At 37.7% G+C, this 17,362-nt stretch overlaps 1 long non-coding RNA gene across 1 annotated transcript; it reads left to right on the top strand.

The window, feature by feature from the left end:
• The first annotated feature begins 7,257 nt into the window (after window positions 1–7,257).
• Window positions 7,258–8,645, top strand: LOC311299760. Its single transcript, XR_014629192.1, has 4 exons — window positions 7,258–7,379; window positions 7,467–7,514; window positions 7,697–7,760; window positions 8,595–8,645. It is a non-coding gene; the product is annotated as an uncharacterized lncRNA (long non-coding RNA).
• Window positions 8,646–17,362: the final 8,717 nt, after the last annotated feature.

The following is a 17,362-nucleotide window of genomic DNA, read 5'->3' as shown; positions in this document are numbered from 1 at the left end:
TACTGCTACAAACTGATAACGGTCAGATAGTTATGATTTAAATGCAATGCTAATGCAATTCCACTAATGGCAACATAATTTTCAAGTCTATTTAAAGTGGTCAATAGTATCAAATGCAGCACTAAGATCGAGTAACACTAATAGAGAGATACAACCACGATCGGATGATTAGAGCAAATAATTTGTGACTCTAATGAGAGCTGTCTCAGTACTATAGTACGGTCTAAATTCTTTCTAAAAAGGAACATAGTTGTGAGGATACTGCCTTTTATAGTATCTTTGACAGAAAAGGTAGATTCGAGATTGGCCTGTAATTGACTAATTCTGTAGGATCAAGAAGCGTTTTTTTTTTTTATTTTTTTTTTTACAAGCGGTTTAATCAAAGCCATCTTAAAAGTTTTTGGTACGTATCCTAATGACAAAGATTAATTAATGATATTAAGAATAGGATCTATGACCTCTGGAAGCATCTCTTTCAATAGCTTATAACCCTACAGTATGTAGTATCTTAATTCAATGGAAACTACCCACAAATGTTATTATACTTTAATTAAAAATGTATCTCTCTGTCACACCAACCTTTAATGCCACAACCTGAGCAAAATGCACCTTTAAATGGGATAATTTCTCAAAAGCTCAATTTTAACAATTTATTCAAGAGGCTTTTGACATTCAATTCAAATAAAATATCTCCATGACCTTGTCACACAAAAACTGTGACTAATTATTATTGTGATAAACTGCTTTAAATAGAAGATTTATACACATGGTTTGAACTGTTTACTTTTAGAATGCTTCAGGCATAACCAAAAGCATTAGCTAAGCTAATATTAATAATACATTTTAAAATGCAGTTTATGTAAATTATGTAACAATCAGTTTCTTTTTTATTTTGTTCATTACCACAGAGTCTTATTTTGTTTTCATTAAGTTTCCTGTTTTTCCAGTCTCAGTTCCCACCACCTGTTAGTTAATGGTTATTAATTAATTGTCACAGGTCTTTATCATTTGGCCATCAGCAACCTTTGTATTTAGTTTTGTTCTGTGCACTCTTCAGTTGTCTGGTATTGTTTGTGTACAGACACTCTGTTACATTGCCTTCTCACATTTGGATTATCTGAGTTTGGATTATTAAAAAGAAATTGTTTGTAGAAACCTGTTTGTACCTTTTTCGAGAAGGGTATTCCTGCACAACCAGAGGCTGCAGTTTCAGGACCCCAGTTCCAGGACCCTAGTTTTTTGTGACAGTGCCACCTATCGAACTGGATCACCAAAAACACTCATTTAAGATGGACGACATGGACACCAATCAGACTGTGAGTACCAATGTTCAATTAAGTTTTATTTTATTTTATTTTAAATGAAGCAAAGTTTATATAGCCAAAGTGAGAGCTGCTAACTATGAATTAATAATTCCCACGAATTTAGAATTTGTGTGCTAGTTTTATTAATTACTATGATGTTCTTAATTTGTGGCCATGATTTAATGAATCCTTGTTGAGTTTTAATGACTATAATAAGTAAATCTAGCCAGCACATTATTTAAACTTAAAAAGATGACAAAATGATGTGTGTAAGATTTACCTGTAGCTTACTGTATTAGAGTGAAACTTGCTTAATACTCATTGTTTTACCTATTAGTTAAGTATAAAATATCTTTCATTATTAAACTGCTCTGACTGCATGGTTGCAGTACAATATGTTATTAGCCTGTCGTTTTGGCATTGTTTTGCAATCATGAATAAGACGTTTGGCAGTTTTAATAGTTTGTTACAATTTGGCCTAATCTGAAGGCCAACGCCATCATGTGTTAGTTTCTGTGATGTTCTGCATGGCCAATATTATGTGATCTTATGGATTTGGTTAGGATTATTGTAGGGCAGATGATGAAGAAATGCACTAGGGATATTTTCATTGAGATGATCTCAAAATATTCTAACAATAAGGCTCTCTCTTTTTCAAGATGCACATATCAGTCCAAAAAGGAAGATCCTTGCCCGAATTGGAGAGATGCACCACATGCTGCAACTACTTTCACTGCCCATTCTGTAGTTCAGCTCTGTTCCAGTCAACAAAGTTGAACAAGGTCAAAACCCATTTAGAGAGCCATTTCAGTCGTGCAGTTCTCCATGAAGGTAAAGTTTTCAAACATTCCCTCAAGAAATGCAATTGGAGTTAAAATGTGCATTAAAAGCTATTTTATGATCAGTTCCATTTGAGCAATTAATCAAAACAACTGCCTCTCTGATTTGTTTTTGGAAACCATACACCTAATTCAGATTTTGGGTAAACATAACTAGAAGCAACCACCACCATCCCAGATCCAACAACAAAAAACAACACCAACCTATCTCTAACATCAGCAACCACCACCACTCTGCCAACAACCCCAAGTGAACAGATGCGAAGGGTCCGTGTGAAGGCAATACTAAAGAAAAAGTGTCCCTTATGCCACCTTCTCATGCACAAGACAAATTTAAAAAGGCACATAGAAAGGAAGCACACAAGTAAACATAAGGACATCACAGCATCCTCCAACCTTCAAAATTAATGTATCGATCTGGAGAATGGAATTATACTGTCCACAAATCATTGCATGGTACCAGTATACCTCTGCATGTTCAAAATAAAATATGGGGGGAAAATCTACATGTTTTCTGTGAATCCACTGAGTGCCCGGTGAACATGGAGTTGACATGGAGGAGTGGGTTGAAAGCATATCAGTGCATACACCTTAAATCAATAACATACTGTTCATCTTATGCTTCCTCTCCTGTAGTTTAAAGATACACTTACTGAGATGGTGAACAGCAAGTGGTTTGGTGAGGATAAAAAGAAGGTTTGCCTTGATCTGCAAAACCTTACCAACAGCAACCATGTACCTCTGTCTGTGTACTGCAAAATTGGAACCCCTCAGTCAGTGAAATACATCTCCATTTATGAGCCTACAGTTTCATATTACAGTCGATTGGGAAGAGTCATTGTGTCGTATGACACCAAAAAAAATGGCATTGTCCTTGTCATAGGACAAAGAGATCATGCATACACAAATATATAGCAAAATGGCACTTATCTCAGACACACCGTGAACTGTTCAGAAAAGTGCGGAGCACTGAGGAAGTGGAAGTCCTAACATCAGCAGGGGATGAAAACAGACATGATGAGGCTGATCTGGGTGACATACCGTATCCACCAAAAGATGACCAAAAGTTTAAAGTCATGGTCCAATATATTCTGAAGAACAAAAAGTTACCTGTTGTACTTCCTGAACATTTGCATCAACATTTACTTCCATCAGTGGAAAAGGAATACCCAAGGCATCTAATTCCAGAAGAAATGATGTGCCAGCACTGCCCTGGCACTGCCCTGGCAATGTACCCCTGAGTGACCCAATCCTTATAACACAAAAGGCGAAAATCCTCACCAGCTCACGTATTGTTCATGGTAGTTCCATGATGTAGATTCATTATTATTATTTTTAAAATTAAAATCTACTATGGGAGAATTGGTCTATACTTTTAAAAATCAAAAGATGTACAGCTTAAAATGTACAGTATATTTGGGTTTTCATTATTATGTTTCTCTCTTAGGTCTATACTGCTGTCAGCAGAGTGGAGTATTTGGAAAGGACTTCAGGGGTGCAGTTTCCCTCAGCTGATACGATTCTGCAAGGATATCTTCACTTTGAAGCTCTTACAGAACATGACTATCAATATTCGTGTGTGAACTGTGGGGACCATCCACCAGTGGTCATCATGGACCTCCATAAGAAGGGGGCCTTCAATTTGTCAGGTAAGCATGCTTTCATTGAATAGAGTGTTATCATCTAGTATTAATTTTCACCCACAGTTTCACCCAGCTTTTAATTTCTCCACAGATTTTACTTTTGTGAAATGTTTTTATAGTATTTCTTTAGTAAGTGACCTTTCACCGCCTCCAGGAGACTTCAACAGAGAGGTTGATATGCAATTTTTTTGGGAGGCACTTTCAGTGGAGAGGATTGGTCGAGGATTTGTAACAAGTAATTCAAGCCAAGCAAACAATTTGTAAATATGTTAGACTTTTTTTAATGACTGCAGAATTGTGTGGCAAACAAAGTAACATGGACATAGATCCATGTTTACATTTATCACTATGTAAATCTTAAGCTATTTTAACAATTATTTGTTGTTAGTTGATGTGATATTTGTTATTTGAAGTATAACAAAAAAATCCATTTAAAGTTCCATGGCACCATGGATAGGTCCAAAAACATGTAGATCAAACCATGTCATTAATACGGAATATCGAAAAGTTCGTCGTCCAAAACCGACTGAGGTCTCTGAAATAACAGTAACAGAAGACCACCTGAGAGAGGAACTCTACAAGCAGAAGGTAAAAACACAATTTATTAGATTTTCTATTTTTAGTAGCCATTATTTTCAAAACATGTCTCTCATGTATTTTATTTTATTTTAAGTGGTTAGGAACTTATGTAAGGAGTGTGGGTTAGATTCGTCTGGATCACAAGCTGACCTCCTTCTGAGATTGTCCAGTGAAATGAAGTCAAGGCAGACATACGACAAGGTTTTTCAAAAGATCTGGACTGCTTCAGGTAGGCTATATTTTACATAGTTTACTTTGTGTGTGCTGCCATTATTTTGAAGGGTTTGCCCCTGGGTGGAATAACTTCCAAAGGTGCTTCTCTTTAATTATCTGACATTTTATTTTCAGTGTACTCTGTAAGGATAAAACCCTTTTTAGTTGGTTAAACAACTCAGGTAGGCTGTGATTATGTGCGGCATTGTGTACAGCATAAAGTGTCAGATTCGAGCAGAAAGCCCACGTGACTTTGCCGATATGTTACTTTCCTGGAAACACATGCCAAACGTTATCATATATGACTTTGCACGTGGGTTAGCAACCCACATGCACCTCGCCTGACTACGTCAGACTTCTTACTTCCGCTCAATTTCATTTCGCTTCTGTACTCAGTCTGAGACAGCGTAATAGCTTTCCGTTTTCCTCCGGCCTGAAAACAGCCGGCCAATCAACGAACAGAGGGCGGGCTGAGAGCCGTGACGTAGACACTGATTGTACCGTGGATGCGTAGATTTACTTCACATAATCTGCAAAAGTCGTTCACAGCCATGTTCACTCAGGTATTTCGCTCGATGGTTTTGTTTTCGCATCATACTACATGTGTTTACAGTGGAAGTTAGATGCAGCTGAGCATGCGCATAACACACGCCATAACCAAACGTTATGTGATTGGCTTACGGGAACCAATGATTTTAAACTTCAGACAAGCGCCTCCCCGCGAGAAAGAAAACGCTTTTCAATTATGCCATGCCAGACTCTGTCTACGAAGCAAAGCGAAGTAGCAGAGTTTGGTATTACCAGGCTAACATGCACCTTAGAGAACCAGAAATGTTGCCTTTTAAACCCTTTGAAGGACGGTTAAGGCCCTCAACTCCAGACAACAAACTGAAGGTCACACTACCTTGGCTGAATTGTAAAAAAAAATATTCCAGACCCTGAAGGCCATCCAACAACTGGTTCAGCAGAGCAACATGCTCTGAATGACCAGTTCCACGAGGACAATACAAAAGATCCACGTGATGTCCTGCGGAAGCTTCACATTGTCCCACAACTGGCTGGAAAGTAAACAGTCAAGTTGCAGAACAGCTATTTTCCAGAATGAGGAAAAATAATTACTTTTTAAACATGGCTTTACCGTCAACACTTATGAGGAATATTATACACCATCATAACATGTACAGAAATGAACAACGGCTAGGCAACACAAAAAGGGCTTTTGGAAATGATGTCACAATGAACAGGCACAGCCAGGCAGTGTTGGGTAATTATTATTTGTTTAAATTCATTCTGTTTTAAATGCAGCACATTTATTACTCAATGTTGTAAATTGTAAATACAGTATCCCCAGAGAAGGTCTCCACTGTTCCAGTGGACATTGATGTACCAACTGGTGAGTAATGAGGGACTCATTCTGCTCTGCTCTTCTCTTGTCAAGTTCTTAATTTTGTTTTTCTGTATGACAGAATGCTTATGAAATATCAATGCTGAGAACTTCTTTCATTTTGCGGGTTAGCTTTTTTGAACATGGACTGACATGTATGAATTGGAACACTTATAGTCTTTTTCTGTTTTAGTTCCAGCAGAGCCAGTGCCCAAGCCATCGTCCCTCGCTGCGCCCAAGCCAGCACCCCTCGGCTTCTCAGAACTGTGTAAGCCCTGGGAAAAAGAATTGAATCCTATCCAGGACAAATTGGTAAGCTAATTATTAAAATGTGATTTGTTTGGCATGTCTCACGCTATTATCTGACAGTTAGTTATGGGTGTAACAGATATTTGATTTACGATCCATACAGACCACACCCCACAGTGTGCATGTCACCCACTCTGTAATTGCACAGTGTAACCATGATATAGTGAAAGTTTATCATCTACACGTTTTTAAGTCTTTCTAGTTTAAACATTAAAGTCATTTTAAGCCATTCGAATGCAAGAATATACAAAAAAGACCTCCGTTTGAACTCACTTTTCTGTATATACACCTCAGAGAGCACACAAACTCCAAATGTAGTTATTTTTCACATCTTGCTGTTGAAATGACATAAACACTCAAAATGTTATCACAATACCCATCTCAGTTAGTATTCTAGCAAAGACAGTCTGTGACCTTGAGTGAGTCTTATTTAAACATTTGAACAAGAAATGAGAGGTACATCAGTATATTAGATCCGACAGCAGCTTAAAAAAAAAACATGCTGCTGTTTGTGTCCTTGATGTTTGAACACAAAGAGAAAACTGCTCTTGACTGAATAACCTTAGAAGCTTTTAACAAAGATTGCCATGGGTGCCACTTTATTTCGATAGTCCACTTTAGACACTCTACAAACTATAAGTAACATTGCAACTACATGTCAACTAACTCTCATTAGAGTATTAGTAGACTGTAGTAGACTGTCAGTAGACTGTTAGGTTATGGTTAGGTGTTAGGGTTCGGGTTAGTAAAATAAGTTGACTTGTAGCTGCCAAGTTACTTCTAGTCAGTAGAATATTTATTGCGGGACCAACAAAATAAAATGTTAGCATTTATTAAGCAGACAGTCTACTAATACTCTAATGACAGTTAGTTGACATGTAGCTGCAAAGTTACTTATAGTTAGTAGAATGTCTAAAGTGGACTATCGAAATAAAGTGTTACCTTGCCATGTGTTTTGCTTCTGTACTAATAATAGTTATTTTCAGCTCAGCTATGTTCTGGACACGAGACGGCCTGGAGTGGAAATTATTATAAAAGAAGGGCTCACATGTGTCACCCGTGAAGAGTTTTGGAGCCTATAGGGTTACAAAGATACATGGATTCCCAGGTCAGTAGTGGGAAGTTTGTTAAAAATAGGAAGGGGAAACCCATGTTTGTATTAGTTTTTTAATGATTGTTTTATATTTGTTTGTAGATTGGGAATGCCTGCTTTAAATTGATTCATGAAGCAGCTCAGCAACACGTATGTAACATCTACAGTATATATATATATTATATATACACAAGACCAAAGTCTAAATTAAACATAATATATCTGTTACTCTATTCTTTCATAATATTGTCTACTTTCAAAGTAGTTATAAACGTTCAATTGTGTTTTTTTTTTTTTGTTTTTTTTACTATAGGGTAAAGACATGTATATAGAGAACATGTATGTAATTCCTACATGGAAGCGTATACACCAAAAAACTTGGTTGTCAACTTTCCAGTGAGTATGCACAAAGTAAAATATGTATGTGGTTACAAAAATGTAGATCTGCATAATGATTAATGTTAGGAGGATGTTGACATGAAAGACTTGTTGGTGTTTCCGGCATGGACCTAATCAAATGGGCCAGAACACTTCGTTCTCTGTGTAAGGGATTGGTACTGTTCCAAGATACTTGATAGTACATGTAGTGGTAATTATGTTAAATCATGTAAATTCAAACTGTGAATTCTAGCTCTACTTTTTTTTCTAATGACTTTTAAAATGTTGTGTATCTTTTACCAAATACCACATTATAGATCATGAAGCCACTCATGAGAGAGATGGTCTTTTTAGACTCACAGTACGCAATGCATGAGTCTGGATTTGGTGATGCTGAGTACAGAGCCATTTTTAGGTTCACAAATGAGGAATACTCATATATATGACATTTTCATATAGCAACTTATACTTTGGCTACGTTCTTATAGCTTGTATACATTTTGGCTACGTTCTTATAGCCTGTACTGATACATTTCGGCTATGTTCTTATAGCCTGTACTGATATATTTTGTCTACGTTCTTATAGCCTGTACTGATATATTTTGGGTACGTTCTTATCCTTTTAATTTTTTTATTATTTTCCTGTAAATCTTGCACAAAAAATTGATCCTGGGAGCTGGACTGAAAAGACTGGGCATGATATTGCGGTGATTAATAAATGCATATTTAGCTACTCCAAACAAATATTATTATATCCCATATGCTGCATATCATGTAGATGTCATAATGTAACCGAGATGGCAATGGATTTCATCTATTTGACATGCATGTTACCTTTTTTGTTGCTTTTAGGGATTGCCACGCCAGAACTGTGGAAATGACTGCGGGATTTTCATGCTTATGGTAAGGTCTCAGTTTTTTTTTTGCCAAGTATATACAAGTTTCTGTCAACATTGTGAATAAAATGTTTTCCGTCTTTTCTATTGCAGTATACCCTTTGTATTGTGACAGGTGTGGGGTTTGACTTCCAGGAGGTTAGTTGATTAAAAAAAAAATCTCACTTTACATGTTGTCTGTGTGCACAGTACACTCTTCATCATGAAGAAAATGGATACATGATACTAAAGATTCTCCTCATCACTGTCACACATCTTTCAGATGGACATGCCTTCCATTCGAAAGTGGTGGTGTCTTCTTCTGATGGTGCGCTTCAAAATTGAAGGGTATGACACCACTAAACAATATATGTATATTCATTTCTGTAACACTTGCTGGTTTTAATACATTGTGCTGTTTTTTATTTAAAAAAAAAAATGTTATCATCTACAGTTGATTGTTCATTTTGTGCCTTAGCTCATTTATCAAAATCACCATGTTCATCAGATAAGTGTAATGACTGTCAGCCATCATCCATTTAGCTAAGTAAGGTAAAAAGGAAATGTTTACAATAGTTGCCTCACGCTGTATGCAGCTGCAACTATATGGTACCATGGTCACAATTGTTTATAGGTAGTGCATTAATTTTGGTGGACAAACAGACTGGAACTATCTGTGCTTTAAGGCGAGACACTACAGGTGAATAGGGTAACATTTTAAAATAATAGATATCACCATGAAACTTCCTCAGTTGATTACTTACACAAGTTTATAAAAAAAATTTATTACAAGTTGTGTATGTTTAATTATGCAAATTAGGCATTATCTAATTAAATATGCACGATTTTGCATATATTTTCGGTAGATAGATCTGAACATATGATAAAGCCAGGTGTAAAATTCTTTTTTCATTTTGTTTACACACAAGATGAAAATAAAAACTCAGAGGGATTTCTGGATATATGCTTTCATTACCTAGGAAATCAAAATATACTGTCCATAGCCATAAAAAATAGATTGTTGCCATATTTTTTTGATTAAAATGTCACATAAATCAGGCCAGGAATGATTTATTAACAAATCCCTCTGAAAATATCTTCAGAATAGCCTACTGCTAAGTGTATAACTGGAAAGTTTGGTGTACACAGGTGCTACATAGGCTGAGATGTTTGACCTGGAGAATGACAAAAAAAACGCAAAAAAAAAAACCCCTCATTTTGAGAAAACGGCAGTTAAAGATTTAAATAGCTCTAAATGAGAAATCGTCGTTAACTTTAAATCCCCCTTTGGACATTCACGATTGGTTACTGATAGAAAGGAAATGCCCATATTTGGGTTACATAGCGTTGTGCAGGATATTCAGAGCTTTACCGGTCATGACAGACTTCAGTAAACAGACGGAGCTCGGCGTGTCGCGTTTGAATGCTAACTTCCTGGTAAATTCGGGAGAAACTTAGGGGAGACCGGGGACAGTTGCAACAGGGGATGGTTGCAACATGTCATTTTTCTCCAATCAGAAACAAACTAGAGTGATGACACTCACACTGAACATGCACAGTTAGACCCTCCCCCCACCAAGAAGACAGTAGACATATTCAACATCTGCTGCTGCATTTATTGAACAAAACTTGTTTTGGAGGTATGAAAGTAAATTTTTTCATGAGATATATTTTTGTCATACTGTCCTGAAATTTTGTATGGATGAATCAAAACTTACTTAGTTTGAATTATTGTTTTGTTGACTTCTAAGAGACATGGTTAGCATGTGTCAAAGTCAGTGTGTCTAGCAGGAATATGATTTTCTGTCATGGCTGATAGGGTCAGGGACGGTTGCAACAAGTTATAAATTGCATGTTTAATAAAAGTTTGTTGCATTGTAAATTGTTAAATTCTTCCTGTCTGACACTGAAGTATGCAGAGATTGAATAGCATCTGTAACACCTGCACACTGAATCTATGTAGGCCTATGTTCTACACATGAACAAACAAAACTCAATAACTTATTTGATAAATATGACTAAATAAATAAATAATAGGCTACAATAATATTATTGAAATAAATAATACTATAATATTATAGTAGGCCTAAAACAGTTAATATTTTCAGAATTCTTTGCTCATTGAGACAAAAAGCTTAAGTTAATTAATGAAATTTAAGGTATTTTTAACATGTTGCAAGTTACCGTCCCTGGGTTGTGTTGCAACTGTCCCCTGGGTCGGGGTCAGTTGCAACATCTGACTTCTTCCATTCAAATAAATACTGTGAACGATATGTCATATATAATCATCTTTAAATGGTATGGGTAATTAGCAGACAAATGCAAGTTTAATAATATACAAATTTGGTTGGTCTAGTCCAAATAGTCTCTGAGTAATTGAGAGAAATGCAAAAAGTGTTGCAACTGTCCCCGGTCTCCCCTACTGCCGCAAGTAAACAAAATGTAATAAAATAAACATCTTAATGTATATTTTCAACGTTTTCTTTATAGCAGCTTGAAAGAACACATATTGAAGGAGTAAACTAGCCCAAAATCTCAAAACTGACCACTGCAAAAAAAATCGATGTTTTTGCCTGCCGTGTCTCGCCTTAAACAGTTTTAAACCACACCTTCCAGTCAATCAGACATTTGTGTATGCTTTTGCCTATGCAGTACTTTAGAGTAATCTTCTTAATGTTTGAAGGCATGGTCAGCGGTTTGCCTTCTGGACTGATGAGGCCAGAAGCCTGGTCCAAGGAACTCTTCAGCCTGTCTACAGAGTGCCAAGACAGAGTGCTATCTCTGAAAAAAGTCCCAGCCCACATTGAGGCTGTCGATAACCGCACCGCAGAAGAAAAGAGACTGGTGGACTTTATTGTAAAGTTACAGGGATCTGGGGAGCATTTGATGGTACTTTAACAATGTTCACGTTTATTCATCTTTACAGACTAACTCATAGTAGAGATTCACCAAGGGCCTTAATTAGGGAAAACATTACATTATTTTTTTTAACTATGTTGCAAATTATTGTATCTTTATCTTAAAGGGTTAGTTCACCCAAAAATGAAAATTCTGTCAGTAATTACTCACCCTCATGTTGTTCCAACCCCGTAAGACCTTCGTTCATCTTCGGAACACAAATTAAGATATTTTTGATGAAATCTGAGCGCTGGCTCACTCCTCCATAGACTTCTAGGTGACCGAAACTTGCTGGCCCAGAAAAGTTATTAAAGGGTAACTAAACCCCTGGTCAGAGCCTGACTCCACCCACTGGCAATATTTGAAAAATGCTAGAAAAGTGGGCAGACCCCAGCGGAGATAGAGGGGACGAACCGTGAGCGGGGGGGCGTGCACCTGAGAGTCCTGCTGTCAGACTGTCTAAAATGGAGAGTTTGCTCACAGGGTCGCAAGACGACGTAAATATGCATCTGATGAGTTTTATCGAGTTGATGTCAATAGCGCGCGCTCTCTATAGGCATATTCATATTTTGCCGCTATGTGAAAAAATCCAGCAAAATGCGCCGACGCGTTTGTCGACCCCAGAGGATTAACTTTAGCCTAACCATAAAATGTGATTAAAATATGATCACTCACATCAAGACGCCGCTGCGGTGGTGGAGTCCATGCAGGATCGAGGAGCAGCGTTTGGCACTGCGTCGCTGTTCAGCGCGAGCTGTGTGGAAAAGCCAATTTCCACCTCTATTGCGTTGGAAAAGCAATTCCGCGTAAAATGCAGGTTTTACACTCACGGTCTTCCAGACCAAGTGCATGCAAACACTGGCGCCTAATTTCCAAGTCTGCTGGAAAGCTGTGCAGTCCAGCAGTGCTGTTGCACCCAGCAACACTACACCTACCACTGTACTAAATACAGATAAATCTACGCTAGCTCATCCAAGGGCGTGGTGAGCTCGTACCAAGGGAGGGCGTGGTGAGCTGGAACCTGCCTACGTCACGCAGTACCGCTTACGTCACGCAGTACCGCAACATCCAATAGGAAAATTCAACTGCAGTAGCCACCGTTCAACCTTAAGAGGGCAGCACTCAGACGTTTTTACACCATATATTGTAGAATTAAAACACTTTATACCTAAATGTCAAAAAAGTTACTCGAATCAATGAACAGCTCTAATAAAGCCCCATTCTTACAGATCATTAACTAAAAAAAGTTGGTTTAGGGTTTAGTTACCCTTTAAAGAGATCGTTAATATAGTCCAAGTGACTACAGTGGCTCAATCTTAAGTATATCAAGCGACGAGAATACTTTTTGTGCGCAAAAAACAACAAAAATAACGACTTTATTCCACTATTCATTTCCTTCTATCTGGGCCTCGAGTTAGTTCACGTAGTGTTTTTGCGCATCGCGTCTGTGTTACACGTCACCACGTAGCCTCACTATTGGCCGACGCTGGTCATGTGTGTGATGCGTGTGACGAACAACACAGACGCGCTGTGCAAAAACACTATGTGAACTAACTCGAGGCCCAGATAGAAGGAAATGAATAGTGGAATAAAGTCGTTATTTTTGTTTGTTTTTGCGCACAAAAAGTATTCTCGTCGCTTGATATACTTAAAATTGAGCCACTGTAGTCACTTGGACTATATTAACGATCTCTTTAATACATTTTCTGGGCCAGCAAGTTTCGGTCACCTAGAAGTCTATGGAGGAGTGAGCCAGCGCTCAGATTTCATAAAAAATATCTTAATTTGTGTTCTGAAGATGAACGAAGGTCTTACGGGGTTGGAACAACATGAGGGTGAGTAATTACTGACAAAATGTTCATTTTTGGGTGAACTAACCCTTTAAATGTATCAATTCCTTAAAAATAATTGTTTTTGTACCATGGTTTACCCAAAGGGGGTACTCAACGGGAAGCCCTCTAAGTGGTTACATAAGGTAACCTCTTCCTGGGTGCCTGTCTACCTCGACAGTGAGGAACAACAGGACATCTTGTTTTCTTATCTGAGAGGAGTGCTGGATAGGACACCAACACAATTGAGCTTCACAGATGAAGTGCAGTTCATCTGTCGTGTTCTTTTTCCAGAGGTATGCCGAACCATGTAATGTGTTTGTGTGTCCTGCTCCTGCACTTACAAAATGTACTGTATAAACTGCATGCTAGCGCTACTCGTGTATGGACCCATGTATAATGGCTTGCTGTTCAGTAGTGGTATAATAGTATATTTATATTAACGTTTTTCATAGGGCATCATATATGCCCTGGCTGTCCTCCGGAATGTCTCCTTGCAGCTAGGAGGCTGAGCAGGTCTTCCTTTCTGGTCCGGATTATCATTACAGGTCAGAGTAGATTATGAATTATTTTTGCACAATGCCCAGTGCACCCTTTTGTTACTGATATTTATGTTAACACAACAGTGATTGTTCTCTGATAACTATTTCAGTGAAGTGGAAGAATTTAACAGAACAATTGACAAACAGTTGAGGAAAGAAGGGAGACCATTCAATTGGTGGGTATTGCTCTTATATACTTACAAATTTGGCGTTTCGAATTAGACATCAGTAACATGAATATTCTGTTTGGCTTTCTCTCTCTACAACTCCAACAGTGCATAAGTGTTAAATCAGAGATATATGTCTCAGTTGAACATGTTAAACAAATGTTCCTTATTTAACTCTCTCTCTCTCTCTCTCTCTCTCTCTCTCTCTCTCTCAAGCATGGATTGAAATGCACACCTAATGATTCAATATCTGTGGAAGATGTGTTGGTTGCAGTCAGCGAACAGGTTGCTGGGTTAAATATCAAGTCAGCTTCAAGGATGAACAAAGCTGCTGTTGTTTTTCTTGCTGATGTTCAGATGGTTGATAATTTGGTTGAACGCTGAATTACGATTAATGACACGTTTGTGCCAGTACTGCCGTCATCGAGTCCATCAAAGAAAATCGTATTATCGAACATTCCTCCGTTCATTAAGAACGAAACTATCCAAGGCGTTCTTGAAAGATATGGCAGATTAACAGCACCTATAAAAATGATGCCGATGGGTCTGAAAAATCTGAATATCAAGCACGTTATGTCTTTTAGACGCTTTACGTACATGATATAGAATGAGCAACAAGATCCGCTCAACTTAGCTGTGAAACTTACAAACGAAGGCGTGTTCACGGTGTTTCTCGTGTGGAGAACGCGGGCATGTTAGACAAACATGCCCAAATAAACAAGCAGATAAGCCGTCTAATTCGCAAACAATTGAGCAACACGTTGGACAAAATAATGTTCTTGTTCCTGTTGTTGAAACAGCACAGGAAAACACTGATGTAGGCTTAAGAGATGTAGAAAATCATGATATGGCTGAGGAGATTGTAAATCAGGCAAGTAGTGGAGAAAAATCTCCACGAGATTTAGAAGACAATAAATGAAGAGGGCAAACAATCAGTAAAAGAGAAAACAGTTATAGAAGATGATAAAGCAGAAGGTGAAAGAGAGGCAGCTGAAGAAGAAAGCTATACTCAGATGTCCATTGTGAGTTCAGGATATGCTAATTCTGAAAATGATTCAGATAATGACCTTGGGAGCATAGATAGTCTTTCTGATGTAGATGATGCTGAAAGATCAGAGTCTTTTGGCTCTAGATTGTACACAGTAAAACAAATCAATGATTTTCTAGATGGTACTAAGGGAGCTCGCAAACCACAAATTGAGGCATTTTTCCCTGATTTGAAGCGCTTTTTGGTGTCGTGTAAAATGGCAATGAACAAAGCAACCTTTGAAGAACTAAGCAGACAGAAGCGTTATTGCCTTAAGAAAATAATAACAAAGGTAAAAAAAAAAAAACACGGTAAACCGCAATGTAAAGAAGGTTTGAATATTCTTTTCTTTTTTAATGGAGAGAAAATAATTTATAGCCTGTGTTTGGACACCTTTTGTCTCTTTATTAATAGTCAGCACCATGGCATCTTTAAACTTTGGATATTTCAATGTTAATGGGTGTCGTGGTGCTGAAAAAAGGTGTGGTTTGTTTGATTTTTTTAATTGGAAAAAATCAGGTATAGTTTTTCTGCAAAAAACACACAGATTTGAATAATCAGGAGTGAGTGGAAAGGCAAATCTTTCCTTAGCCATGGTTCAAATGTTAGTGCCAGTGTAGCAGTTCTTATTTCTTCAGATATACAAATACAACATAGCAGAGCTTAAGAAATAATACCTGGCAGAATGCAAATTATAGCATTTTTCTCTTATTAACATTTATGCTCCTAATGACGGTGTAGAAAGAGTTTGTTTTTTTATTTTTTTTATAAAAAATGTTATTTAAAAAATTCCAAATAATAGAATAATAATTTTAGTTGGTGATTTTAATTGTACTCTTGATTACACTATGGATCGGAATCATGTTGAACCTAATCACAATTCGTCTGAGGGTGCTTTCACACCTGCCTCATTTAGTTAGGTTGAACCGCACAATGTTTTCCCCATTGGTGCGGTTCGTTTGGGCAGGTTTGAATGCGGCAATCGCACTCGGGTGCGCACCAAAAGCGAACCAAACAAGCGTACCTTGGTACGCTTTCAAACGAACTCTGGAGCGGTTCGTTTGTGGTGAGAACGTGATCCTACCTCGAATAGAACCAACTGCCAAAGAACTGCGCATTTTTGGACTAAACCAGTTGCCGTAGTCAGCTGCGCTGTGCATTATGGGATGAGGGGAAATGTTTGTTGACAGTTTGCACTTTAAGCATGGCAGCTCGCTGTTGTGAGTTGTGAGGAGGTGCGAAGCCTGATAGAAATGTGGTCTGATTACCATATTAGGTCCTAACTGTCAAAAACTATTTTAAAGAGAGAAAGGGCACAACATTACCTGATGGATCATTGGTAATTTTTTTGGATGATGAGCATATCACTGTTTAGCAACATTAATGCATGCCTCCTCCTGAAGTGACTTGCGATGCGCCTTCGCCGCGTGCAGTGCATTAACACATAATTTTCAAGCCGCATCCTCACTTCATTCTCAAATATTATTGTTTGTCTAAAGTGATGTAGACAAACTATATAATAAAATATGACCAGGGATACAATCAGCCCACGCAGTCGTCTCTCCATAGTAAACAGCGGCGTGTTGTCTGCCGGATTTTCCTCCTCTTTGTTTACTTCTGGGAGTTCTGTTGGAATTTTCCTGCACGTTAATTCTGACCAATCGAAGTGCAGTTATGGAAATGCGTTCAAGACACATCTGGCTAACGAGTGATGTGAATGTTGTCACGTGACTGCATTTTGGTTCGTTTTATCAACTCATAAACTGATTCGGACCAGAGCAATCAGTGTGGTGTGAAAAGGAACCATCATTTTTCGCCCTTGGACCGGATCAAAAGAACCGAACTACAGGTGTTAAAACACCCTGAAACTCTCAAAACCATTGTTCAGTTTCACAATCTTGTAGACGTTTGGAGAGAAGCCTTCCCTAGAGATAAAACAATACACATGGTTGAAAATTAATTCTAACACAATCTCTGGTGCAAGACTTGATAGATTTTATGTTCAAAGGAATAATAGAAGAAGGTTTTGTAATAGTAAAATTTTGACAACATCATTTTCTGATCATCATTATATTGTGGTAACTATGACCATAACACAGAGCACTTCTCACCATAATATTTGGCGTTTTAACAATAGATTATTGCAAGATAAGTCTTTTGTACAATTTGTTACTCTGTTTTGGAGAGAGAAAAGTTATACAACTTTAGGCCAGTGGTGGGATATTGGAAAAGTACAGATCCAGCTCTTTTGTCAGCAATATACAAGAAGTCGTATGATGGAA

Source organism: Rutilus rutilus, assembly GCF_951802725.1.
Source record: "Rutilus rutilus genome assembly, chromosome: 11".
NCBI classification, from domain to species: Eukaryota; Metazoa; Chordata; class Actinopteri; order Cypriniformes; family Leuciscidae; genus Rutilus; species Rutilus rutilus.
Note: the sequence above shows the minus strand (reverse complement) of the source record. Positions and strands in the feature narration are given on the sequence as shown.